Raw genomic sequence first — 27,417 nt, forward strand, 5'->3', positions numbered from 1 at the left:
AATGATAGGTTTGTGGGGTCTCTGATGCAATTACAAGTAAGCTGATGGAAAGAGATTAAGGCTGCAATTTGGAAACATAAAAGGTTAATATAGGGTAGATGTTTTGGACCTGAATTTGATTTCTGGGACAGCTGACCAGCGCTAGATTCACATTACTTCCAATTCAGAAGTATTATTTGTGTCGATGCTGCCGGAGGCTCCTGTCAGGCCGTCAGCTGTCCCTGCGCAAGCTGTTTCCCAGAAGCATCCAGTGAGATGTAGGTTATTCCAGTTCTTTCTAGATTAGCAGAAGCCACTGTATTAACGGTCCTGGTTTCATGAACTACTGGGTTTAGAAATAGGTTTTGTTGGATTACTCTTGAGAGAATGGCTGTGAACCCCAAGAGCAATCACCATGGCAAAAGCAGCTGGTCTCCCAACACTGGGGGGAAGGATGCTTCTGTTAGCCCGTCTCTGCTGCCTCACTTTGGTCCTTGGTGATTGTTCTCCAACCCCAGGCACCTGTTCTCATGAGCTCTGGAGCCAGACTTCCTGGTTTGTGTCCCAGCCCTGTTTCTAGCTCTGTGACCTTTATCAGCTCATGTTTCCTCTGAGTCTCAATTTTCTCATCTGCCAAATGGGGGCAAAAATAGTACCTATCTTAAAAAATTGCTATGAAGATTAAATAAATATTTTTATACACATAAACACACAAATGAATATTCTCTTCTAAGGTATATGCCTGTCTTAGAAGAGCACTAAGCACATTGTAGGTGGCCAGGAAACCTTAGATATACTACACTGTGGATTTTTGTACATGACTACACACCATTCTTGACAACGTGTCCTGATGGATCTCCATCTTGTTCTCCCCTCCCTGTCATATCCTAGAAAAGTCCCCTTGGCTAACTTGGCACACATCCACTGCCCTTGTTATCTTGGCTGTAAGGCCAAGGAGTCTTTGTGAAGGGAGGCCTCTGGAGCTGTGCATGGCACACAAGATATGGCCACTGGGGCAGCTCTGCCGTGCTCCACACTTTAAAAATTAAATATATCTATATATCTATATATATCTATATCTGATTCTCCATCTCCCTCTGAGCAGGCAGCCTGATGTTGGCTGGGCTCAAATGCCAGGACCCTGGGATCCTGACCTGAGTAGAAGGCAGATGCTTAACCAATTGAGCCAATAGGCACCCCAGTGCTCTATACTTTATACACTGAGGTTACATGCTCTTCCTTAGAGGAAACATTTCTTGGGTGTGATGACTGGATTGGACCCTGATCACACATTCCATGCCCCACACCCGAGCCCAGAGATGTGGTCTTTAACCAAGCTCTTCCTCCTGTTGCCATATCTGTCCATCAACCTCATTTCACCTGATTATCTCCCCTTTGTATATGCTTCCCTTTTATTTCTGGTGCTTTACCTACAGCAGTGCTTGAAAAATTGCTTTTAAGTGCCTATTTTCATGGTCAGACCATAAGTTCCATGAGGACAGGACCATGCCTGTTCTTTTCAGCTTCATATTTCCCTTGCCATGCTCAGTGTGTGGTACATGAACTATCTATCATATTTATTAACCTTTGGTTGGAGGCTGTGCTCAACCCTGACTATGCATTGGGTGCTGATAATGTAGTCAAAAGGAAAGAAGAGCAAGGAAACTTAAAATTAGAGACTTGAAGTCATATGTTATTAAAAGTTCATGCAACCATTGCAATTGGGTATCATGGATCCTGGCTAAGTTAGGGATCTATCAGAAGTAGTAAGGACCCTTAGAAGTTGTTCTTATTCTGCCAAAGGCCCTCAATATTCAAACATAGGTTCCAAAGCTCGAGTACATCTTGGAGACTTTCCTGTTCAATCTAGATCCATAGTCTCATGGCAGCTAGGGATCCTTGTTTCTTCTGAACCATGTCCAGCTCCTGGTCCTCACCCTCATAATCTACATGGAGCGTATATTCATTCTTACATCTTGATCTGATTCCTGTCATTGGCTTGTGTGTGTTCCCATCTCTGACCTTCATTCATGCCTGCAGGTATCTTCTTGTCCAAGACTCTGAGGTTGGCTTCCATTCCCAGTCATAGCATTGCTGGCTACATGTTCAAATCCATTCCTCCATAGAGACTTGACATCTGGTTTACAGAGGAAACCATGAGAAGATGGCTACTTAACTCTCAAGAATGTATCTGGTACTTGGGAGTATTTAAGATCCTTTCCATTGAGGTTCTATACCAGAATAGTAAAAAAAAAAAAAAAAAGATAATCTATGTCATCTCAGTGTATCACTCATACCAAACACTCAATGAAAATCCACTTTAAGGGGCACCTGGGTGGCTCAGTGGGTTAAGCCACTGCCTTCGGCTGAGGTCATGATCTCAGGGTCCTGGGATCGAGTCCCACATCGGGCTCTCTGCTCGGCAGGGAGCCTGCTTCCCTCTCTCTCTCTGCCTTCCTCTCTGTCTGCTTGTGATCTCTCTCTGTCAAATAAATAAAAATAAAAAAAAATCTTTAAAAAAAAAAAAAAGAAAATCCACTTTAAAATCCAAATCAAAACCACAATGAGATACCACATTACACGAGTCAGAAACAAGACAGGAAACAACAAATGTTGGTGAAGATGCAGAGAAAGGGGAACCCTCTTATACTGTTGGTGGGAATGCAAGCTGGTACAGCCATTCTGGAAAATAGTATGGAGGTTCCTCAAGAAGTTAAAAATAGAGCTATCCTAGGACCCAGCAATTGCACTACTAGGCATTTACCCCAAATCCAAAAGGACATCTGCACACCAATGTTTATAGCAGCAGCATCTATAATAGCAGAACTATAGAAAGAGCCCAAATGTCCATCAACAGATGAATGGAAAATAAGATATGGTGTGTGTGTGTGTGTGTGTATATATGTATATACACCCTATATGTGTGTGTATATATATGATATATATACACACACACACATACACAATAGGATATTATGCCTCCAAAATTTGAAATCTTGCCATTTGCAATGATGTGGGTGGAACTGGAGGGTATTATGCTGAGCAAAATAAGTCAATTAGAGAAAGACAATTAAAGAAACTGAGGGTTGCTGGACAGGAGATAGAGGGGGGATGGGATAACTGGATTATGGGCATTAAGGAGGGCACGTGATGTGATAAACACTGATTGTTATACGCAATTAATGAATTACTGAACTCTACATCTGAAACTAATGATGTTCTATATGTTGACTAATTGAATTTAAATAAATAAAACATATTTTACAGTTGTAGAGGGCTTACACATTTTTTGTGTAATGTATTTTTTGTGTAATGTACACATGGACTTTGGTCCATGCATGTAGTGGGCATTTACAGTCCCATGTCATGGATGAGGAAGACTGAGTCCCAGAGATATTAATGGATATACTTATGGTCAACAGAAATAGGAAGTGATGACATGTCAGCAGATAAACATAGATCTTCCATTTCCAAAGTTCATTCTCCTAACATGGTCTACACAGAAGCGTTTGAAGAGAAGGAGGGAGAGAGATTTAGGGAGGGGAAAGAATGACCTACTCTATGATTTCCCAAAAGTGTAAGAGACTCTTTAAAATATGGTATAGTTTTCCAAAAATTGATAACCACATAAATACCACATTTAAAAGTAGAACAAAGTCTGTAATAGCCTGAGGCCAAGAAGGTTGGCTCACAGGGAAAAAAAAAAAAATTCTCACTCTTCTTTAATTATGCCATTACAAAAAAAAAAAAGGCATAAGCATATATTATTACACTTTTACCTATACTGGCAATTAAGATTGTAATCTGGATGACTACTAGAGCTTGTAATGAGATTATACTCTCCTATTAAAAGCATGATCCAGTGGTGTAATAAAGAACGTTTCAGTTCTACTTAGTATGCTGTTGGTCTTAGGGGGAGGCCCTCAAAGGCACTGAAAGGCATCTGCAGAGAGGAAGAGCCATACCAGAATGTTATGGTATTTGGAAGGCCCAGAGTATTTAGAATTAAAATGTTGCTTTTTGTATTTTTTTCTCCCAATTCCATTGTTCCGGGTTTGGAAATTTTTACTCCCTCTTTTTCCTTTCCTTTTTTGGGAGTGTATTCCTAAAAGGAATGGCTGTAACTTCTACAAAGAACCACCAGAATCGGGAGACAAATGTCCTCTCCTCTGATGTATTAGAAGGAGCTCGGTAAATTCTCTAAGTACCATTAAAGGAAAGATATCTTCATTATTGCTATTTGCTGGGGAATGTCATCAAAAAGACTGACCCTGAACTGAACTCCTCACCCCTCCCCTGTCCTTGGAATGTGGGTTCTGCTTGCCTTTCCCACTCCCAGCTCCCAGAGGCTGCTCCAAGGATGCAGTCTTGAGACAGTGGTGTGGCGTTGAGACCATCTGCATGGTGTACATGGCTGTGCCCAGTTAGGGCCTTTGTTATTATCAAAACTGTCACCAACCTGGAGTGGCCTGTTGCTTTCTTCAGTCTCTTTCTGCCCTCCAACGAGTTCAGATTACATTGGGGAAGCTCCCAGGAGGGTTAGGGACCAATGTTTTTGTCCAGGTTTATTTTAGTCCATAGAATGTCAAATATCATTTTTTTATTATTCTTTAACCTAAAGGCATCCAATTTTTGTCTAAATATGCTGGTTTCAAAGCTTCATTGACATTGATCTTTTGTCTGAGAGACACTTCTCACTTTATACTTGGATTTTCTATACAATGTCTGCAGAAAGGATTCTTCGGGGGACAAGTGACAATAAGCCTATCTCAAACAGGCTGGCTAAAGAAAGAAAAAAAAGGTTTTTTTTTTTTTTTTTTTTTTTTTTTTTTTTTTTTTTTTTTTTTTTTTTAAATCTCTAAAAAGACACAACCAGTGTGAGGAAAACTATGTACAGGGCTCTCTTGGAAAGTTCTTTGAGTTTTTTTCTTCTGTTCCCTTTCTTTCTTCCTTTCCCTCTCTCTCAGCCTCTGTTCCTCTCTCTGAATCTCTGACTCTCTTTTTTCCTTCTTCCTTCCCTTTCTCTTTCCCTGTGAATCCCTCTCTTTCCTTCTGTCTCAGTGTCTCCTTTCTCTCTCCTGAATCTGTATCTCACTTTGCCTGTCTCTCTCTGTTTCTGTTTCTCCACTGGCTTTCCTTGGTGTTGTCTTCATTCCTAGGGCTCTTTCTCTAGGTTGCAGCTGGCTGGCTTACCTTTCTGTCTACCACCCTAAGTGTTCCACACAGAAAGCCAAACTTCCCTGTGATTCCTTGGATGGGGGTCCTTATTTGCCAGGCATGGGTTCCATGCTCTCTTCATAGCCATTCTCTGAGACTCTTCACCCGCAGACCTGGGCCATGAGACCACCCAGGAGTGGCAGAGAGGATCCTACCTTACCTGATTCCCATGGACGGAGAAGGGAAGGGGTGGTTCTTTGAAGACTGTCAGGATGTTACCAGAAGATGTGAGATGAGAGGTGGGCAGTCTGAGTCTAGAGATGTCCTCTAGAGTAAGTCTATCTAACATCTGCTTGGTCATGGTCTTGATGAGAAGCTCTCCACCTCTTGCTGTCACTGGTGTTCATTTTGGGATAGCTGCGGATCTCTGAAAATTCTTCATGTCATTCAAGCAGAATATTTCTGTACTTCCAACCCTGTTTCTGGTTTTAACCTTTGGTATCATGTCCAATAAACCCAACATTTATTTTCATGGAATGAAGTCCTTGATCCATGGAAACAACAGGTTTGTCTACATGAACGCTTCTTTCCAAGCTATACTTCCCTTGTTTTCTTAATGCTTTCTCAAATTTTAAACTACTTTCCCTGATGTCTTTCTTTCCACATGTTCTGTCATATTTATTCAGTTACCAAATTCTCATGACCCTGCCTTCTAACTCACTCTCCATGCCTATCTTTCTTTTCCCTTTAGGCATTGTTTTCTATTTACATGGTCCTCAATCAGCTGTCTGCAAACATTCCTAATCCTAGGATGTACCTTAGACAGTGTGGGGGGAGGGTGTGTGGATATAAATCTGTGACTCTTATTTTAAAATTAGTTGACTGTTATGAAAAACATCCATTAATTCCATTTCCTCCTAAATACCTTATTTGTTTAAGTCTGTTAGTTATTTTGATTCTGGAAGTTTACTGTGATAATAATTAGCTACTCCCTTAATGTAATTTTAGGAGGTAACCAAAAATCTTCAACTTCCTAAAGAGGACAGATCTGACTTTTGCACTTATTTATTTATTTATTTTTAAATTTGAGCATAGGTGACATACAACATCAAAGCATATTTTTTGGTTTTGTTTCTCCCATTCTTTTCTTTCTATCCAAGTTTGTGTACATACAGAGTTTACACATGATTTCTGTCTTTTCCAAACTTGTCATTGTCTACTCTGGAATGCTGGTTTCTCAATGAATTTTAATCTTCAATACATTTAGTTGGGAGAACAGGATTTTGCTAAGCACGCGATATGTGCCAGGTCCTGACCGTGAGCAGTCAGCGAGTCAGGGGAGAGAATTTTATCCATTTTATTCCCAAGTTGGACATAAAACTTTATATCACTATTTTGCCAACAATTCCCTGTAACGTTCATCAAATGTCCATTTGAACTCCCTGGATGAGAATAAGAGGTTCGATAAGGGATTTGGTCAGTTTTGGTAATACAAAGATGTATGAGGCTTTGTTTTGTCCCTCAAGGATGTCACAGCTCAGTGATAGAGAGAGATTATTAGATAGAGAGGTAGATATCAGCAAGTAAATCTAAATACAATTATTTCTATGAGAGCAGTATACACCAACTTATGATAATTCAGCAAAAAGTGCACCTAACCCAGCCTAGGGTGTTCGGAAGGCTTCTCGAAAGAAGTGCTGTTTGGACTGAGTCTTGGCAAGGTGGCGATGGAGCAAGAGAAGATTCTGCAGAGCGAAAACTGTGATCAAAGACCAGGAGGATTGAGATGCATAAGACAATTAACACTTCTTGGTCCCTTGAAGACTTGAACAGAAGCTTGGGTCAAAGACAGGGCATTCCCTGGTTCATTAGTGCCCTTGGGGAATTCAGATCACTTTGTCTATGCATGTTTTAAGGGAGCACCCTCCCATACTCTTTAGAGGGTTCAAGATTCTCAGAAACTTTATTTTCTCTTTTGTTCCTCAAGTTCAACCAGCAATTACTGAACACCTTCTATAAACCAGACACCTTGCTAACTATTCCACACCCATTATCTTATTAGGCTCTCATAATGATCCTTTGAGCTATATCTTGGGTTTGAGACAGCTAGGTATACACCAATTTCCACTCCCCACTATTTATATAGTGGTAAAATTCCCCATCCTAGACACATAACTGTCCAGAAAAACACTAAATTTTCCAGCCTTCCTTGTGGATCTATGTGGCCGTATGACTAAATTCTGGTCCATGAGATGGAAGCTGGGGTGTTACCTGGAAGCTTCCAGAAATTTTCCTTAATAGAGATATGGTATAGATGTTTTGCTCCCCTTATGCATTGATTTCTGTTGGTTTGAACGTATGAAGGCTGGTGTTGGAGCAGCTTACTTAGACTACGAGGTGATCTTGGAAATAGAGGCCCCTTGCATGGAGGGAAAGCAAGATAGGAGGAAACTAGGCTGTGAAATCTCTGTAGAGCGGAGCTGCCAAAGTCCTTGACTGTCAACCTCTGGATCTTTTACAAGTTAAAGAAATAAACTTCTACCTTGTTTAGACCACTGTTATTTCTGCGTCTCTGTTACTTTCAGTTGAACGAATTATCTCCATTTTACAGATGAGAAAAGTGAGATGCAGAAAAATTGAAGTTATCTGTCCAGAGTGTCCACAATAGCAAATGTTAGGGACATAGGTATTCGGATTTTAAGGCCAAGATTCCTAACACTATTCCAGACTGTTTCACTTGCTGTGATTTTTTTTCTTTCTATTCTGCTTTAATTAAATTATGATTGCCTGGGGCTGGCCCTCCATACAGTTTGACCCAGGAGTCTTTTAATGTTGATGTGATTTAATTTTAATTTTCAGGAAATAGCTCTTGGGTTTCTTTACTTCAGAAATCCAGGAACGGAAAGATTAGTAGGACAATAGGGTAAAGAATGTTCATTAGGCACCATGACAGCAAATTTTGTTATCTTCGTATTGTCTTATAACCTATTGTTTATCCAATAATCTTTTAATTAATTAGCAATTAAAGTTGGTAAGGATGTGAAGATGCCCATTAATAAAGCTGGGCAAATTACTCTCAGGGTCTGAGGAAAGACAAATTTCAGTCATCATTCCCTCTATATTTTCTATTAAGTCAAAATCAGTTACCTTTCTTTTTTTTTTTTTAAAGATTTTATTTATTTATTTGACAGAGAGATCACAAGTAGGCAGAGAGGCAGGCAGAGAGAGAGGAGGAAGCAGGCTCCCTGCCGAGCAGAGAGCCCGATGCGGGGCTTGATCCCAGGACTCTGAGATCATGACCTGAGCCGAAGGCAGCGGCTTAACCCACTGAGCCACCCAGGCGCCCCTCAGTTACCTTTCTTATTATAACTTTTTTTTTTTTTTGTCAGCATCACTGAATGAAGCAAATAAATTGGACAAAGAGCACGAAACCCATGTCCTCATCTGAGCTATCCACTTCCTTTGTGACCTTGAGTAGTATGCTAATCTTAACTGCTAGTTAAGCTGACCCTCAAAATAACTGGGTAGTCAGCAGAGGTAAATCAATTTATCCTATCTTTTTTTTTTTTAATTTTATTTATCTGACAGAGAGAGATCACAAGTGGGCAGACAGGCAAGCAGAGAGAGAGAGAGGAGGAAGCAGGCTCCCTGCAGAGCAGAGAGCCCGATGTGGGACTCGATCCCAGGACCCTGAGATCATGACCTGAGCTGAAGGCAGAGGCTTAACCACTGAGCCACCCAGGTGCCCCTCAATTTATCCTATCGTAAGACAAAATCATATATGTGTAGAATAGCAAGGATCTATGAGGTTGTTCTCTCTTATGTCCTCATTTTGGAGAAAAAAAAAGCACAAAGAAAGAAAACTGGAATGTCAAATATTTCAACTGGTTGGCCACCCAAATTATCCTATATTTTAGTTAAACTGCACAGACACAACTCTGTTTTCTGCCTTATTTAAATAAATTCTGAAATGTATTCTCCACAAGCTAATGAAAGCAATGCACCATAACAAATGTATTAAAGTGTGTTTCATGAAATGTCAGCAGGTGTCCTTATGCAAAGTGTGTTGACTACAGCACACGTCTTTCCTCTCAACTCTGTTTGATCAGCAAGGTGGACTGTAATCCAATTAGAGTGTACCAGTCATGAGTCAAGGTCTAGACAAGCTAGAGCCTTGGCCATTCTCCTTCTTTGTCTTATTGCTCCAAGAGCAAACTTTTCTCACTACCCTGGCTTATGTAACTTCTCCAAATGGAAGAGTTTCAATCCTTGCCTAATCCCAATCTGACCTTTACTTTGAGGATCCCTGGTCCCATTTCTCTGCAAAAACATTTGCTCTTTTTGTCAAAGTCTTTTGAGAATCTCATAGGCACTGGATAAATACTTACAAGTGGAATAAATGGAAAGTAGGGGACTGTGTAGATCTAAATTTTGTTCACTTTTTTGGCTCTGGGCATGCTGAGAGTGTGCCTATGGATTCTGGACATGGATTCTGTGGCTAGAATTGATTCATGATGCCATCAAGACAGACTAGATAGATGGTGTGATAAATACCAGTTGGTTATGTATTGAACAATGGAGAGAAATACCCTGTAAAATGTAGAGGTTGGGGGGTTATCATTATTATATTTATATTATATTTATATATTATTAACATTTGGGGGTACTACTGCTCGCTAGGTCTTGGACCAATGCCTGTCTGTTGGAAATATTTATAATTCCAAAAGAGAGAACATACACATCTATTAGAATGATGAAAATCCTAAACACTGACAACATCAAATGCTGATGAGTATGTGGAGGAACAGGAACACTCATTGTCAGTGAGAGCCAAAATGGTTTAGCCACATTGGAAGACATTTTGGCAGTTTCTTATAAAACTAAGCATGCTCTCATCACATGATCCAGCCATTGTGCTCCTTGGTATTTATCCAAAGGAGTTGAAAACTTATGTTTACACGAAAGCTGCACATAGATATTGACAGCAGATCTGTTAATCTTTGTCAAAACTTGGAAGCCACTAAGATGTCATTCAGTAGGAGAATGGATAATTAGACTGCAGTACCTTTAGGTAATAGAGTATTATTCAATGCTGTAAAGAAATGAGCTATCAAGCCATAAGAAAATACAGGGAAAACTTAAATGCATATTACCAAGTGAAAGAAGCCAATCTGAAAAGGCTAAATATTGTGTTATTTCATTCTGGAAAAGGTATGACTATGAAGAAAGTGAAAGATCAGTGGTTGCCAATGGTTGGGAAGAAGGGATAACAGTGGAATTTTTGGACAGTGAAACTATTCTGTATTATACTATAATGATGGATATATGTCAGTATACATTTTTCAAAACTATAGAATGTACAATACTAAGGGTGAACTTTAGTGTGAACTATGTGCTTTGGGTGATAATGATGTGTCAATATGTACATTCATCAGTTGCAACAAATGTATCACTCTTGTTGGGAAATTGACAGCCGGGGAGACCCTGGGTGTGTGGAGGCAAGGAGTACAGGAGAACTCTCTATACTTTATACTCAACTTTTATGTGACCCTAAAACCATTCAAACAGTGAAGTCTATTTAAAAAAAGGAATGAATATTTTTGTGCCTACAATGCTCCAGGTATCGTGGTGGGCACTTTACATACATGGCTCATTGATTCATTTAACAGGTGAGTCGTAAATTAAAGAATCTGGGCTCAGAAAGTTTAAGTAACTTGTCTAAGGTGCTGGAAAAAGATAAGGAACAGAAAAAAGGTAGCGTGCACACATGTCAAGCTCTGAAGTCTGTGTTTGTCTTCATTCCAACGCAGTACCCCTGAAACCTGTCAAGTTTGGAACAACGTCCCTCCAGCCTCACTCTGTTTCCTACCTCTGGAGTGGGCTTCTCTCGGAGAGCAAGTGGGTCTCTTGATCAACCTGTCTCCTGAGGAGCAGCCGGAAACTGGCACCTGAGAAATCTTATAAAAATCTGTCTGGCTTTTTGCCTTCCTTATTACTGCACCCGGGATAATTATAACAGCTCTTTGTCTGTGGAAACTGACATCAAAGTCCTCACAAAGAGTAGTTCTGGTGGGAACTATGATTATCCCCATTTTATGGCTGGAGAAACTGAGGAATGGATTTGTTAAGTGGCTTGCTCAAGGTCAGCTGGTGAGTCAGGGAATGGAGTCTCTATCTGTTAGACTCCCATGCTGGATATGAGCCCTTACTCCATAATCCTGCTCTTGGCCTGAGACATCTATCACATTCATTAGACTAATATTGCTGTTCCCCAGGTAAAAATTAAGGGATTCAATGTAGCCAAATGACAGCATCTGTATCATTGTAAAATCCACAGGAAAGAAGGCTCTCTCAGTCTCTCTGGGAAATAGGTCACCAGACCTAGGGTTTTGCTCAAGATTTTGGTGTAGGGATCTTGGGAATGAAATCACACCAGCTCAAGAAACTCACAGCCACGTAAGCAGTGGCCCTTTCTATCTTTTAGAGGCAGTCAGTTTGCTGGTCATATTGGAGGCTTCCAGGACCTTGCCTTTGACTAACGATTTGTGCTTGAAGCACACTGATTTGAATGCTACTGTGTAGAGAGGAAGAAGCAGGTGGGAAGAAACAGTGCTGTGTTGGAAGACAACTGGCTTTGCAAGTCTTGATTCACTGCCTGGAGTTGTGTTTGAGATGGGGAGGGGGCAGTATCACTTGCCTTGTGTGGAATTTGCATATCTGAACAGTAATGGGGCATGCATGTACTATGTGGTATAATGTGTTAATGAAGGCAGAATTCTCCAGTTTTGGTCTAAGACAGGTTATATGACAAAAGTTTGTCTTTAAGTCTTAAAGTTATATGAAATTCATTTGCTGGGGTTTTGTTCCCAGCTGGGGAGAAGCTGCCAGGCAAATGAGTCTCTCTGTGAAGACAAATCAGCCTCATGCAGCCCTGGGCCAAGGGGTGAGAACAGGGCTGTCACTGTCAGCCCCTGAGGTCTGTTGACTTCAATGCACCTTTGGGAGAGGCTTGGAAAAGATGAGTCTGTATCTACCTACATATGAGATTCCAGGTGCCAGTCAACTTTTGTAGCTACCTACAAGTTAGAGGACTTTTCAGTCTCTCTGCCTGCAAAACTCTACTTATCTATCCAATGTCACCTCCTCTTTGAAGACTTTCTTTCAGGGCAGAATTAGATACTCCCTTTCCCATGCCCACTCTTTGTTCTTACCACTGTTGTACCAATCAGAGTCTTTCAAAGTCTGTCTATGACAGTTCTGTGTCTGCCATTAGACTGTGAGCTCCTTATGTGACATACCCCATCTGAACCAAAGCATATGGGGGTCAGTAAATCTGTGTAGCATTGACTTGGCTGCTCAAGAACCATATGGGAGATCCCTTGTAGCATCTTAGGACCTCACCAGCTCTGGCTCTATCTCTGCCATCTTCTGTTTGGATTTTACTGTCACTTGTATCATTCAATGTCTGTATAAGTACCCAAGTGGCACACTAAGTCTGAGGAGAGTTCCATAAAGGGACTATTTATAGAAATGTGTGAATGGATGTAGGGAACCCACAGGGATGGTGCAGCATCTTGACCTAGTACAGTGGGGTAGCGTTATTCCCTGGCCCAAAGTAGTGAATTGTGGGAATGGTTTCAGAACATGGAGAGAGTATTTCCAGACAGAAATGTGACTTTGACATGAGGGTCACAGCCAGCCTTTAACCCAATACCCAGACTTCACTGTTTCCCCTCTTCTGATCTCTTGCCACACGGCAGCCGGAGGGATGGGGAGAATCCACAGATGCGGCCCACACAGGTCAGCCTCCTGGGCTGAGAGCAGGTAAAGAGGGTGGGAGAGTGGAGGTGGCTGGGGACACAGAAGATGACCAGCACATCACCTGACCACAGGGGTCCCAACCCGGACCTCTCCCAGAGTCTGGGGAATACCAGCAAGAATTCATCATGGAGTGAGTTGGTTAGAGCTAGTCCAGGCATACATCCCGAGACAAGTTATTTGAGAGTCTCTCTCAGAGCTTCCATTTTCTCCTCTGTAAAATGGGGGTGAACATAAGTGTCTCATAGGGTAAGTGTGAACACTCCATGAGAAAATGTAAAATGCCCAGGACAGTGGCTAGCACACAACAGGTGCTTGCAATTCATTGATTATTCCACATATGACTTATTTCTTCCCTTTCTTGCATTATAAGACATTCAGCAGTGAGTATCTCTGGACACAGATTTAACCTCCTTCTCTATCGTATTTTGGATTTTATTGTGTAGTGGATTGTGTTCCAGAGAGAGAGTTGTAGAACTGGACTCACTAGGAATATGGTGAGCTTCTTCCTCTCTGCATCCTCCCTGCATTTTCCTCCTGTTTCATAAGATAAGGATATGACCTCATCGAAATTAGACATGTTGGTCGGTCAGTCTAAGTGCAAACCTGATCTTGCTTTGGTAGGGGGCAGGTCACAAAAATCTTAGTCCTTACTCCTTGGTTATCATCTGTTGGTTTTTCCAAAGGGGCAAAGAACCCATGTTAAAATTTTGTTTTGAGATTCCAGAATTGAAGTGTAAATGATTGCCCATTTAAATTGGTCTAAACTTTTTCGCTACGTGCTCACTTTTCCATATAATAAGCCATTTGACACACGCACAAACCCACAGGTCAGTGGGGCAGGCATTTTATATAATTATACACAGGGAGTTAAGGTTGATGATTTGCCCAAAGTCACACAGTTGCTGAATTACAGTGTTTAGGCTAGTACCCGCTTCTATTTTCCCTGCACTACGCTATAGCCAACAGGTAAAACTGTTGGAAATTATTATCCTATGCTTAATAAATACAGAAATAAGTGAATTTACCCAACACGGAAAAATCTGGCATAAGCCTAACTTCAAGAAACATATAAATAATCCAGCAAAATGGTGATTCTTTCCTCTGAGGCTGTTGTATATGAAAAGTACATTTCATTAGGCCCCCAGAAGCCCTGTTTATTTAACAGCTTTCTCCCAATCTAGTATTTCCTATCTAATGGCCCCTGTGCTCTGATAGACATCATGGAAACGAGGAGTGATAAGAAGAGGTAGATAAGAACACCGGTTTATGTGAAGAAAATTATACATTAGAATTGCCCTTTCTGTTTGCTTGGAAGTTCATTTCTTCACCTGATTCATCTTTTCAGTGCTGTTCCTCCCATTTTAAAGCAGCTTTCCCAAGGCAGTGTTTGGATGGCTTGGTGCAGAACGGATTTTGGTAACAGGCTTATTCTTCTAGAATAGCATTTTCCCTTTAGAGCAGGGTGCTTTGGGGAGTCATTACCAACATGTAAATTGAAATTCCCAGAACCTAGGGCAAAGGTGATTAGAGCTTATGTGGAACTCAGGAAAGAAGGCATTAGGGGATTTACTCTGAGGTAATGGACTTAGATGTGTTCATGCACTTAAGTGTTTTCCTCCCTCTTTTTTGCTTCCTTGCCAGCCATCCCTCCCCCACCTCCTTCTGTCCTCTGCTCCGTTTAGATTTGACCAAATGGCAGGCAAATATAAGTGCCCCTATTTTTTCGTTGTTTATTTGATTATGTAATTCATTACACACACTTTTAAATCAGAAAGAACATTTCACTAGAGCACTGGCCACCGAGGTTAGGCAACACGTGGAGTTTTCTTTAAAGGACTGCTCCAACTCCTATCACATGCCCCCCCGTTCTGCTCATGCTTATCATTTCATTGCTTTTCTTTTTAACTTTGCCACCTCCGGAAAATTCCCTATTGAGTTGATGTTTCGTTGTGATTTTGAGATCCATCCATATTATCACCTGTGGTTTAAGTACATCCCTTGTTACTGCTGCAGAGTGTGACAAAGAGTGGACATCCACCATTTATCCTCCTGGTGATGGGGAGCTGGGAGAGTTCCCATGTCTGGGCCAATGAACAGGACTGTTAAGAATCCTCTTGAATGCGTGTTCTGAAACATATGTGCAATGCAATCGTTCCTCTCCTGCATGGATTCTCAATTTTTATCATGTCATGAGACTCTTAGAAAATGACAGCTATTTTGGAAAGCAGTGGGGAGATTCCTTAAGAAATTAAAAATAGAGCTACCTTATGACCCTGCAATTGCACTACTGGGTATTTACTCCAAAGATATAGATGTAGTGAAAAGAAGGGCCATATGTACCCCAATGTGCATAGCAGCAATGACCACAGTCACCAAACTGTGGAAAGAGCCACGAGAGCCTTCAACAGACGAATGGATAAAGAAGATATGGTCCATATATACAATGGAGTATTATGCCTCCATCAGAAAGGATGAATACCCAACTTTTGTATCAATATGGACAGGACAGGAGGAGATTATGCTGAGTGAAATAAGTCAAGCAGAGAGTCATTTATTGTATAGTTTCACTTACTCCTTGTGGAGCATAAGGAATAAGATGGAGAACATCAGGAGAAGGAAAGGAAAAGTGAACTGGGGGAAATTGGAGGGGGTGATGAACCATGAGAAACTGCAGACTCTGAGAAACAAACTGAGGGTTTTGGAAGGGAGGGAGGTGGGAGGTTAGTTGAGCCTGGTGGTGGGTATTAAGGAGGACACATTTGAATGGAGCACTGGATGTGGTGCATAAACAGTGAATCTTGGAACACTGAAAAAAGTAAAATTAAATTAAAAAAAAGAAAATGATGATAATATTAGTAAAGCACATGGGGTAAACCATTACCTCTTATGTTACAATAAATTTAAGTATATAAAATACTTTCAAATTTTTAATGATAAGTATGAATTTGTTTCCATAAATATAATTTTTATATGTAACTTTCTGCCTAAACTGGTTATGTATAATCTCTAATGAAATTTTTTCATCGTGATATTTTGAGAAATTCTTGATGGTCACTATATACGAGACTTTGTACTGGTAGGTGATGTAAAATGAGCATTATAGTTTTCAACTCTAAGGTTTTGCAACAGTGACAGGATCTAGTAACTTTTATTGACAAATGCTATATTAAAATTATTTGTCCCAATGCAAACAAGTTTAAATCCTAATAAGCAGTTTCTTTTTAGGCACTTCAAAATATTGATGCAGCTTTAGTTCTGATGTGGATGGAGGTTCAGGATCAATGCTTGATTAGAATGCAGGGGCAGCTCATCTGAGCTGGTTTGGGGACCACTGAGAGGCCACACAAGTGCAAATAGACACAAGCATGTGACACCTGTGAAGAATGGTTAGAGATGTGTAACCACCATTAGGATGGTATCAGTAGGAAGGTGTTGGGAGATATCAGTAGGTAGCTAGTTCCATTGGTTCTACCCATTAGGACTTCATACCTATCCTCCCTTACTTCAGGCTCCGGTAGCCACTGGTCACATGCTGGACCCTGCACAGGATCTCTGTCTATGGCGGCATCTTTGCTGGTGTTGAGCATGGTCTAGTGACGCAGTGGTCACTAGGTATGGCTCATCTGCTTTTGTGCTGTGTCTGTAGAGCCCTCTTTGATGGAACTGGGAGAATCTGATTGTAGGGCTGGGGTGGGGGTGGTGTATGTGTGAGGGGGCTTGGGGTCAGGAAGTTGATGGTTGGCCCAGGGCTCTTCATGTCAGAATCTTGTAGTACAAAATCAAAGGGTGGATGATAGAGTTGCTGAGATATAAGTACATGTTCACTTTTACTCTTTAGTGCCAAAATATTTCCCAAACAGCCATACCAACATGTTCTCTCAGCAGCAGTGGATTTGGGTCCCATTGCTCAACAATCTCACCAACACTTGGTGTTACACACCATTTAAATTTTCACCACTCTTTTACCTGTCAAATGGTAACCCATTGTGGGTTTAATTCTCCTTTCCTTGTTGTAAATGTCTCTCAACCAAAGAGATTAAGCATGTTACATTTTTGGATCATTTGTATGTACTCTTTTGTTCACTTTCAACACTGTCTCATTTTTGACCTGGTTGTTTGTCTTTTTAAAATAATTTGGTATGTAGGAAGTGTCTATATATACTAAATGCAAAGCCTTTATTGGTTAGTTTCAAAAATCTTCCCCCAGCCAGAAACTTTTCACTTCATTATTATGTCTTTGGATGAAAATTCTGGAATTTGACATAGTGAAATTTGTATTTTCTTTTAAGGTTTGTAATATTCGTGTGTTGTTAAAAGGGGTGGGAGGTTGGGTGAGCCTGGTGGTGGGTGTTAAGGAGGGCACGTATTGCATGGAGCACTGGGTATGATGCACAAACAATGAATCATCAAATACCGAAAAAAATAAAATAAAGTTTTAGTAAAATTCATAGGAAATTCACAAGCACACAAATAGGGTTATCTCAGAAAAAAAAAAATGCTCCACTAACCCCAAATATTAAATATAGTTTTTCATATTACTGCTTTCCAAAGCATTATACTTCGGTTCTTTGCATCCAAATCTTTTTTCAACTAGGTAGATTTACAGCTGGGGGTCAAAATTCATTTTAGCACTTATAAATAACTGTTAGCACAGTACAATTTATTCCGTGGTTTAACCTTTTCCCAATGATCAACAATGGTTATTCTGTGATAATGAAGTTTCCATTTTCTGTGTGTGTGTGTGTGTTCACAGGCTCCCTACTTTCTTCCTTTTTGTTAGTTTCTGCACTAGTACTGTGCTGGTTAATTCCTGTACCTTCGTAGTATTTCTTTTTTTTTTTTTTTAATTTAATTTAATTTTTTCAGTGTTCCAAGATTCATTGATTATGCACCACATGTAGTGCTCCATGTAATACGTGCCCTTCTTAATACCCACTACCAGGCTCACCGAAACCCCCCCCCCAAACCCTCATAATATTTCTTGATATTCAACAGGGGAAGCCCCGTAATCTTGTACTACACCCTCAGGAGCATCTGGGCTATTACTGGACTTTTGCTTTTTCTTTTTTTTTTTTTTTTTTTTTTTTCACATAATATTGCTTTTATTGTATAAAATTCCTTATTATAATTATGATTGTGATTTTTTCACTTTATTTTTTTTTTATTTTTTTTTATTTTTTTTAATTTTTTTTATTTTTTCAGCATAACAGTATTCATTATTTTTGCACCACACCCAGTGCTCCATGCAATCTGTGCCCTCCACAATACCCACCACCTGGTGCCCCAACCTCCCACCCCCCACCCCTTCAAAATTCCCAGATCGTTTTTCAGAGTCCATAGTCTCTCATGGTTCACCTCCCCTTCCAATTTCCCTCAACTCCCCTCTCCATCTCCCCTTGTCCTCCATGCTATTTGTTATGCTCCACAAATAAGTGAAACCATATGATAATTGACTCTCTCTGCTTGACTTATTTCACTCAGCATAATCTCTTCCAGTCCCGTCCATGTTGCTACAAAATTTGGGTATTCATCCTTTCTTTCTTTCTTTCTTTTTTTTTTTTTTTTTTTACAGCTTTATAAACATATATTTTTATCCCCAGGGGTACAGGTATGCGAATCGCCAGGTTTACACACTTCACAACCATAGCACATACCCTCCCCAATATCCATAACCCCACGCCCTCTCCCAACCCCCTCCCCCCATCAACCCTCAGTTTGTTTTGTGAGATTAAGAGTCACTTATGGTTTGTCTCCCTCCCAATCCCATCTTGTTTCATTTACTCTTCTCCTACCCCCTCAACCCCCCATGTTGCATCTCCTCTCCCTCATATCAGGGAGATCATATGATAGTTGTCTTTCTCCGATTGACTTATTTCGCTAAGCATGATACCCTCTAGTTCCATCCACGTCGTCGCAAATGGCAAGATTTCATTTCTTTTGATGGCTGCATAGTATTCCATTGTGTATATATACCACATCTTCTTTATCCATTCGTCTGTAGATGGACATCTAGGTTCTTTCCATAGTTTGGCTATTGTAGACATTGCTGCTATAAACATTCGGGTGCATGTGCCCCTTCGGATCACTATGTTTGTATCTTTAGGGTAAATACCCAGCAGTGCAATTGCAGGGTCATAGGGTAGTTCTATTTTCAACATTTTGAGGAACCTCCATGCTGTTTTCCAGAGTGGTTGCACCAGCTTGCATTCCCACCAACAGTGTAGGAGGGTTCCCCTTTCTCCGCATCCTCGCCAGCATCTGTCATTTCCTGACTTGTTAATTTTAGCCATTCTGACTGGTGTGAGGTGATATCTCATGGTGGTTTTGATTTGTATTTCCCTGATGCCGAGTGATATGGAGCACTTTTTCATGTGTCTGTTGGCCATCTGGATGTCTTCTTTGCAGAAATGTCCAATCAAGAAATGGGCAGAGGACATGACTTTTGCTTTTTCATACAAATTTTAAAATTAGTTTATCAGCTTTATGAAAAAATACTGTTAGGAATTTTTTGTGAAATAATATTAAATCTAGGGCGCCTGGGTGGCTCAGTGGGTTAAGCCGCTGCCTTCGGCTCAGGTCATGATCTCAGGGTCCTGGGATCGAGTCCCGCATCGGGCTCTCTGCTCAGCAGGGAGCCTGCTTCCCTCTCTCTCTCTCTCTCTCTCTCTGCCTGCCTCTCCATCTACTTGTGATCTCTCTCTGTCAAATAAATAAATAAAATCTTTAAAAAAAAAAATATTAATCTATAGATCAATTTGGGGAGGATAAATATATTTAAGATATTAATTCTTACTTAGAATATTATATGGCTCATCATTTGTTTACATTTTCTTTAATATCTTTCCATTAATTTTTATAATATCCATAAATGGTATACATATTTTTGTTAATTATTGCATGCATTAAATTTTATGGTGCCATTGTAAATATATGTCTTAGAACATTTTCTATCTCATTTTTACTGGAAAAATTTTTATTTCTCTCTATTTTTTTTTTGGCTTTTAGATTTTTTGTTTATGAATGCTGAGCAAAATTTTAACCTTTCCTTCCCTCATGAGGAGTGACTTGATTTTAATATATGTAAATAACAAGTTTTCTTTGATAAGCACCTGAATCATGTCCCTGACAAATTAATATGTCCAAGTCCTAATCACCTCCTCCACGTGACTGTATGGGAGATAGGGTCTTTAAGGAGGTAATTAGGGTTAAATGCTCTCTTTCTTTATTTCAGTGAGCATGCACCGAGGAAAGGCCATGTGAACAAATAGCAAGAAGGTGGCTGTCTGTAAGCCAGGAAGACAGTTCTTACGAGAACTGTCCATGCCAGCACCCTGATATTAGACTTCCAGCCTCCAGAATTGTAAGAAATAAACTCCCATTGTTTAAGCTATCTAGCCTGTGGTATTTTATTGTGGCACTTGGAACGGACTAACATACTGACCACATTTGGATTGATGTTCACAATTGGATCACGTGCTTTCTGATTGTCCTGTCTTTTATGTTTCTTTTCACTGTTTTTCTTTCCTGTGTTCATTTGTGATTGTTTCAGTTTTTTTTTTCTTTTTTCACTTTTTTCTTGACTCATTGACAACTATAAGCTCTATGACTGTAGTCTTACAAGCTACCTACTTCTTTCTTTTTTTTTTTTTTTAAGATTTTACTTATTTATTTGAGAGAGAAAGAGAAAGATATTGAAAGAGAGAGCATGAGCGGGGGTGGGGAGAGGGGGAAGCATGCTCCCTGCTGAGCCGGGAGCCAGATGCAGAACTTAATCCAGGACCCTGGGGTCATGACCTGAGCCAAGGGCAGATGCTTAACGGACTGAGCCACCCAGGTGCCCCTACCTAGCTAGCTCTTTCAACACAACTATTATGTTAAAATCTAAATTTAGTATTTTTTTTAACTAGACCCTAGAACAACACCAAAAAAAAGTGTATAACTCTTTAGCTCTACTTATTTCTCATCTAGCTGTCTTGCCAAAGAGCCGTTTGTATCTTCCTTCTATTGGGTTCACCGCGACCCCAGATATTTACTTTGTTTTCCTCCTCCTCCTCTCCTTCTCCTTCTTTCTCCTCTTCTTCTTCTTTGGCTATTATATAAATAATACTTTTTTTTAATTTTTTTTATTTTTTCAGCATAACAGTATTCATTATTTTTGCACCACACCCAGTGCTCCATGCAATCCGTGCCCTCTACAATACCCACCACCTGGTGCCCCCAACCTCCCACCCCCCACCCCTTCAAAATTCTCAGATCGTTTTTCAGAGTCCATAGTCTCTCATGGTTCACCTCCCCTTCCAATTTCCCTCAACTCCCTTCTCCTCTCCATCTCCCCTTGTCCTCCGTGCTATTTGTTATGCTCCACAAATAAGTGAAACCATATGATAATTGACTCTCTCTGCTTGACTTATTTCACTCAGCATAATCTCTTCCAGTCCCGTCCATGTTGCTACAAAACTTGGGTATTCATCCTCTCTTTTTTCTTTTTTTTTTTTTTTTTTACAGCTTTATAAACATATATTTTTATCCCCAGGGGTACAGGTCTGCAAATCGCCAGGTTTACACACTTCACAGCACTCACCATAGCACATACCCTCCCCAATATCCATAACCCCACCCCCCGTCTCCCAACCCCCCTCCCCCCATCAACCCTCAGTTTGTTTTGTGAGATTAAGAGTCACTTATGGTTTGTCTCCCTACCAATCCCATCTTGTTTCATTTACTCTTCTCCTACCCCCTCAACCCCCCATGTTGCATCTCCTCTCCCTCATATCAGGGAGATCATATGATAGTTGTCTTTCTCCGATTGACTTATTTCGCTAAGCATGATACCCTCTAGTTCCATCCACGTCGTTGCAAATGGCAAGATTTCATTTCTTTTGATGGCTGCATAGTATTCCATTGTGTATATATACCACATCTTCTTTATCCATTCGTCTGTAGATGGACATCTAGGTTCTTTTCATAGTTTGGCTATTGTAGACATTGCTGCTATAAACATTCGGGTGCACGTGCCCCTTCGGATCACTACATTTGTATCTTTAGGGTAAATACCCAGCAGTGCAATTGCAGGGTCATAGGGTAGTTCTGTTTTCAACATTTTGAGGAACCTCCATGCTGTTTTCCAGAGTGGTTGCACCAGCTTGCATTCCCACCAACAGTGTAGGAGGGTTCCCCTTTCTCCGCATCCTCGCCAGCATCTGTCATTTCCTGACTTGTTCATTTTAGCCATTCTGACTGGTGTGAGGTGATATCTCATGGTGGTTTTGATTTGTATTTCCCTGATGCCGAGTGATATGGAGCACTTTTTCATGTGCCTGTTGGCCATCTGAATGTCTTCTTTGCAGAAATGTCTGTTCATGTCCTCTGCCCATTTCTTGATTGGATTATTTGTTCTTTGGGTGTTGAGTTTGCTAAGTTCTTTATAGATTTTGGACACTAGCCCTTTATCTGATATGTCATTTGCAAACATCTTCTCCCATTCTGTCAGTTGTCTTTTGGTTTTGTTCACTGTTTCCTTTGCTGTGCAAAAGCTTTTGATCTTGATAAAATCCCAAAAGTTCATTTTTGCCCTTGCTTCCCTTGCCTTTGGTGATGTTCCTAGGAAGATGTTGCTGCGGCTGAGGTCGAAGAGGTTGCTGCCTGTGTTCTCCTCGAGGATTTTGATGGATTCCTTTCTCACATTGAGATCCTTCATCCATTTTGAGTCTATTTTCGTGTGTGGTGTAAGGAAATGATCCAATTTCATTTTTCTGCATGTGGCTGTCCAATTTTCCCAACACCATTTATTGAAGAGGCTGTCTTTTTTCCATTGGACATTCTTTCCTGCTTTGTCGAAGATGAGTTGACCATAGAGTTGAGGGTCCATTTCTGGGCTCTCTATTCTGTTCCATTGATCTATGTGTCTGTTTTTGTGCCAGTACCATGCTGTCTTGATGATGACAGCTTTGTAATAGAGCTTGAAGTCTGGAATTGTGATGCCACCAACTTTGGCTTTCTTTTTCAATATTCCTTTGGCTATTCGAGGTCTTTTCTGGTTCCATATAAATTTTAGGATTATTTGTTCCATTTCTTTGAAAAAAAAATGGATGGTACTATGATAGGAATTGCATTAAATGTGTAGATTGCTTTAGGTAACATAGACATTTTCATAATATTTATTCTTCCAATCCAGGAGCATGGAACATTTTTCCATTTCTTTGTGTCTTCCTCAATTTCTTTCATGAGTACTTTATAGTTTTCTGAGTATAGATTCTTAGTCTCTTTGGTTAGGTTTATTCCTAGGTATCTTATAGTTTTGGGTGCAATTGTAAATGGGATGGACTCCTTAATTTCTCTTTCTTCTGTCTTGTTGTTGGTGTAGAGAAATGCAACTGATTTCTGTGCATTGATTTTATATCCTGACACTTTACTGAATTCCTGGACAAGTTGTAGCAGTTTTGGAGTGGAGTCTTTTGGGTTTTCCACATATAGTATCATATCATCTGCAAAGAGTGATAGTTTGACTTCTTCTTTGCCGATTTGGATGCCTTTAATTTCCTTTTGTTGTCTGATTGCTGAGGCTAGGACTTCTAGTACTATGTTGAATAGCAGTGGTGATAACGGACATCCCTGCCGTGTTCCTGACCTTAGCGGAAAAGCTTTCAGTTTTTCTCCATTGAGAATGATATTTGCGGTGGGTTTGTCATAGATGGCTTTGATAATATTGAGGTATGTGCCGTCTATCCCTACACTTTGAAGAGTTTTGATCAGGAAGGGATGCTGTACTTTGTCAAATGCTTTTTCAGCATCTATGGAGAGAATCATATGGTTCTTGTTCTTTCTTTTATTAATGTGTTGTATCACATTGATTGATTTGCGGATGTTGAACCAACCTTGCAGCCCTGGAATAAATCCCACTTGGTCGTGGTGAATAATCCTTTTAATGTACTGTTGAATCCTATTGGCTAGTATTTTGGCGAGAATTTTTGCATCTGTGTTCATCACAGATGGTCTGTAGTTCTCTTTTTTGTTGGGATCCTTGTCTGGTTTGGGGATCAAGGTGATGCTGGCCTCATAAAATGAGTTTGGAAGTTTTCCTTCTATTGCTATTTTTTGGAACAGTTTCAGGAGAATAGGAATTAGTTCTTCTTTAAATGTTTGGTAGAATTCCCCCGGGAAGCCGTCTGGCCCTGGGCTTTTGTTTGTTTGGAGATTTTTGATGACTGTTTCAATCTCCTTACTGGTTATGGGTCTGCTCAGGCTTTCTATTTCTTCCTGGTTCAGTTGTGGTAGTTTATATGTCTCTAGGAATGCATCCATTTCTTCCAGATTGTCAAATATGTTGGCGTAGAGTTGCTCATAGTATGTTCTTTTAATTGTCTGTATTTCTTTGGTGTTCGTTGTGATCTCTCCTCTTTCATTCATGATTTTATTTATTTGGGTCCTTTCTCTTTTCTTTTTGATAAGTCTGGCCAGGGGTTTATCAATCTTGTTAATTCTTTCAAAGAACCAGCTCCTAGTTTCGTTGATTTGTTCTATTGTTTTTTTGGTTTCTATTTCATTGATTTCTGCTCTAATCTTTATGATTTCTCTTCTCCTGCTGGGTTTAGGGTTTCTTTCTTGTTCTTTCTCCAGCTCCTTTAGGGGTAGGGTTAGGTTGTGTACCTGAGCCCTTTCTTGTTTCTTGAGAAAGGCTTGTACCGCTATATATTTTCCTCTCAGGACTGCCTTTGTTGTGTCCCACAGATTCTGAACTGTTGTGTTTTCATTATCATTTGTTTCCATAAATTTTTTCAATTCTTCTTTAATTTCCTGGTTGACCCATTCATTCTTTAGAAGGATGCTGTTTAGTCTCCATGTATTTGGGTTCTTTCCAAATTTCCTCTTGTGATGGAGTTCTAGCTTTAGAGCATTGTGGTCTGAAAATATGCAGGGAATGATCCCAATCTTTTGATACAGGTTGAGACTTGATTTAGGACCAAGAATGTGATCTCTTCTGGAGAATGTTCCATGTGCACTAGAGAAGAATGTGTATTCTGTTGCTTTGGGATGAAATGTTCTGAATATATCTGTGATGTCCATCTGGTCCAGTGTGTCATTTAAGGCCTTGATTTCCTTGTTGATCTTTTGCTTGGATGATCTGTCCATTTCAGTGAGGGGAGTGTTAAAATCCCCTACTATTATTGTATTCTTGTCGATGTGTTTCTTTGATTTTGTTATTAATTGGTTTATATAGTTGGCTGCTCCCACGTTAGGGGCATAGATATTTAAAATTGTTAGATCTTCTTGTTGGACAGTTCCTTTGAGTATGATATAGTGTCCTTCCTCATCTCTTATTATAGTCTTTGGCTTAAAATCTAATTGATCTGATATAAGGATTGCCACTCCTGCTTTCTTCTGATGTCCATTAGCATGTTAAATTCTTTTCCACCCCCTCACTTTAAGCCTGGAGGTGTCTTCAGGTTTAAGATGAGTTTCTTGTAGGCAACATATAGATGGGTTTTGTTTTTTGATCCATTCTGATACCCTGTGTCTTTTGATTGGGGCATTTAGCCCATTAACATTCAGGGTAAGTATTGAGAGATATGAATTTAGTGCCATTGTATTGCCTGTAAGGTGACTGTTATTGTATATTGTCTCTGTTTCTTTCTGATCTACTTCTTTTAGGGTCTCTCTTTGCTTAGAGGACCCCTTACAATATTTCCTGTAGTGCTGGTTTGTTATTTGCAAATTCTTTCAGTTTTTGTTTGTCCTGGAAGCTTTTAATCTCTCCTTCTATTTTCAATGATAGCCTAGCTGGATATAGTATTCTTGGCTGCATGTTTTTCTCGTTTAGTACTCTGAATATATCCTGCCAGCTCTTTCTGGCCTGCCAGGTCTCTGTGGATAAGTCTGCTGCAAATCTAATATTTTTACCATTGTACGTTACAGACTTCTTTTCCCGGGCTGCTTTCAGGATCTTCTCTTTGTCACTAAGACTTGTAAATTTTACTATTAGGTGACGGGGTGTGGACCTATTCTTATTGATTTTGAGGGGGGTTCTCTGAACCTCTTGAATTTTGATGCTTGTTCCCTTTGCCATATTGGGGAAATTCTCTCCAATAATTCTCTCCAATATACCTTCTGCTCCCCTCTCTGTTTCCTCTTCTTCTGGAATCCCAATTATTCTAATGTTGTTTCGTCTTATGGTGTCACTTATCTCTCGAATTCTCCCCTCGTGGTCCAGTAGCTGTTTGTCCCTCTTTTGCTCAGCTTCTTTATTCTCTGTCATTTGGTCTTCTATATCGCTAATTCTTTCTTCTGCCTCATTTATCCTAGCAGTGAGAGCCTCCATTTTTGATTGCACCTCATTAATAGCTTTTTTGATTTCAACTTGGTTAGATTTTAGTTCTTTTATTTCTCCAGAGAGGGCTTTTATATCTCCCGAGAGGGTTGCTTTAATATCTTCCATGCCTTTTTCAAGCCCGGCTAGAACCTTGAGAATCGTCATTCTGAACTCTATATCTAACATATTACCAATGTCTGTATTGATTAGGTCCCTAGTCTTTGGTACTGCCTCTTGTTCTTTTTTTTGTTGTGAATTTTTCAGCCTTGTCATTTTGTCCAGATAAGAGTTTATGAAGGAGCAAGTAAAATACTAAAAGGGTGGCAACAACCCCAGGAAAATATGCTTTAGCCAAATCAGAAGAGATCCCAAATTGTGAGGGGGGAGAAAGGGGATAAAAAGGGGTTCAAAAAGAAAAAAAAAAGAAACTATTTAAAAAAAGAAAGCCGATAAAGAAAAAATATAAAAAGAGGAAAAAAATATATATATTAGATAAACTATTTAAAAAACGTTAAAAAAGAAAACAGTAAAAGTTAAAAAAATTTAGCAGAAGAAGAGAAAAAGAAAAAAAAATTGAAAAAGAAAAAAAAATTAAATTAACTGCAAGGCTAAAGAATCATGGGGAGAAAGCCATGAGTTCCGTGCTTTGCTTTCTCCTCCTCTGGAATTCCGCCGCTCTCCTTGGTATTGAAACTGCACTCCTCGGTAGGTGAACTGGGTCCTGTTTGGGTTTCCTGTTGATCTTCTGGGGGAGGGGCCTGTTGTAGTGATTCTCAAGCGTCTTTGCCCCAGGCGGAGTTGCACCACCCTTACCCGGGGCCGGGCTGAGTTATCCGCTCGGGTTTGCTTTCGGGAGCTTTTGTTCCCTGAGCGCTTTCCGTAGAGTCCAGAGGATCGGAATGAAAATGGCGGCCTCCCAGCTCTGGCCCGGAGGAGCTGAGAGCCCGGGGCCCCACTCCTCAGTGCGCCCTCAGAGAACAGCGCCCAACAACTCCCATCACCCTGGCCTCCGGCCGTGCTCCGAGCTGACCGAGCCTGCGACCGGTTCAAGGGAACCCCGAATTTAGAGCTCACACCTCGGCTCTGTCTCTGTAGCCGGCTTCCCCGTTCTAATACCGGTAAGCTCTGAGACACTCAGACACCCGATCCTTCTG

Source organism: Lutra lutra, chromosome 4 (assembly GCF_902655055.1).
Source record: "Lutra lutra chromosome 4, mLutLut1.2, whole genome shotgun sequence".
NCBI lineage: Eukaryota > Metazoa > Chordata > Mammalia > Carnivora > Mustelidae > Lutra > Lutra lutra.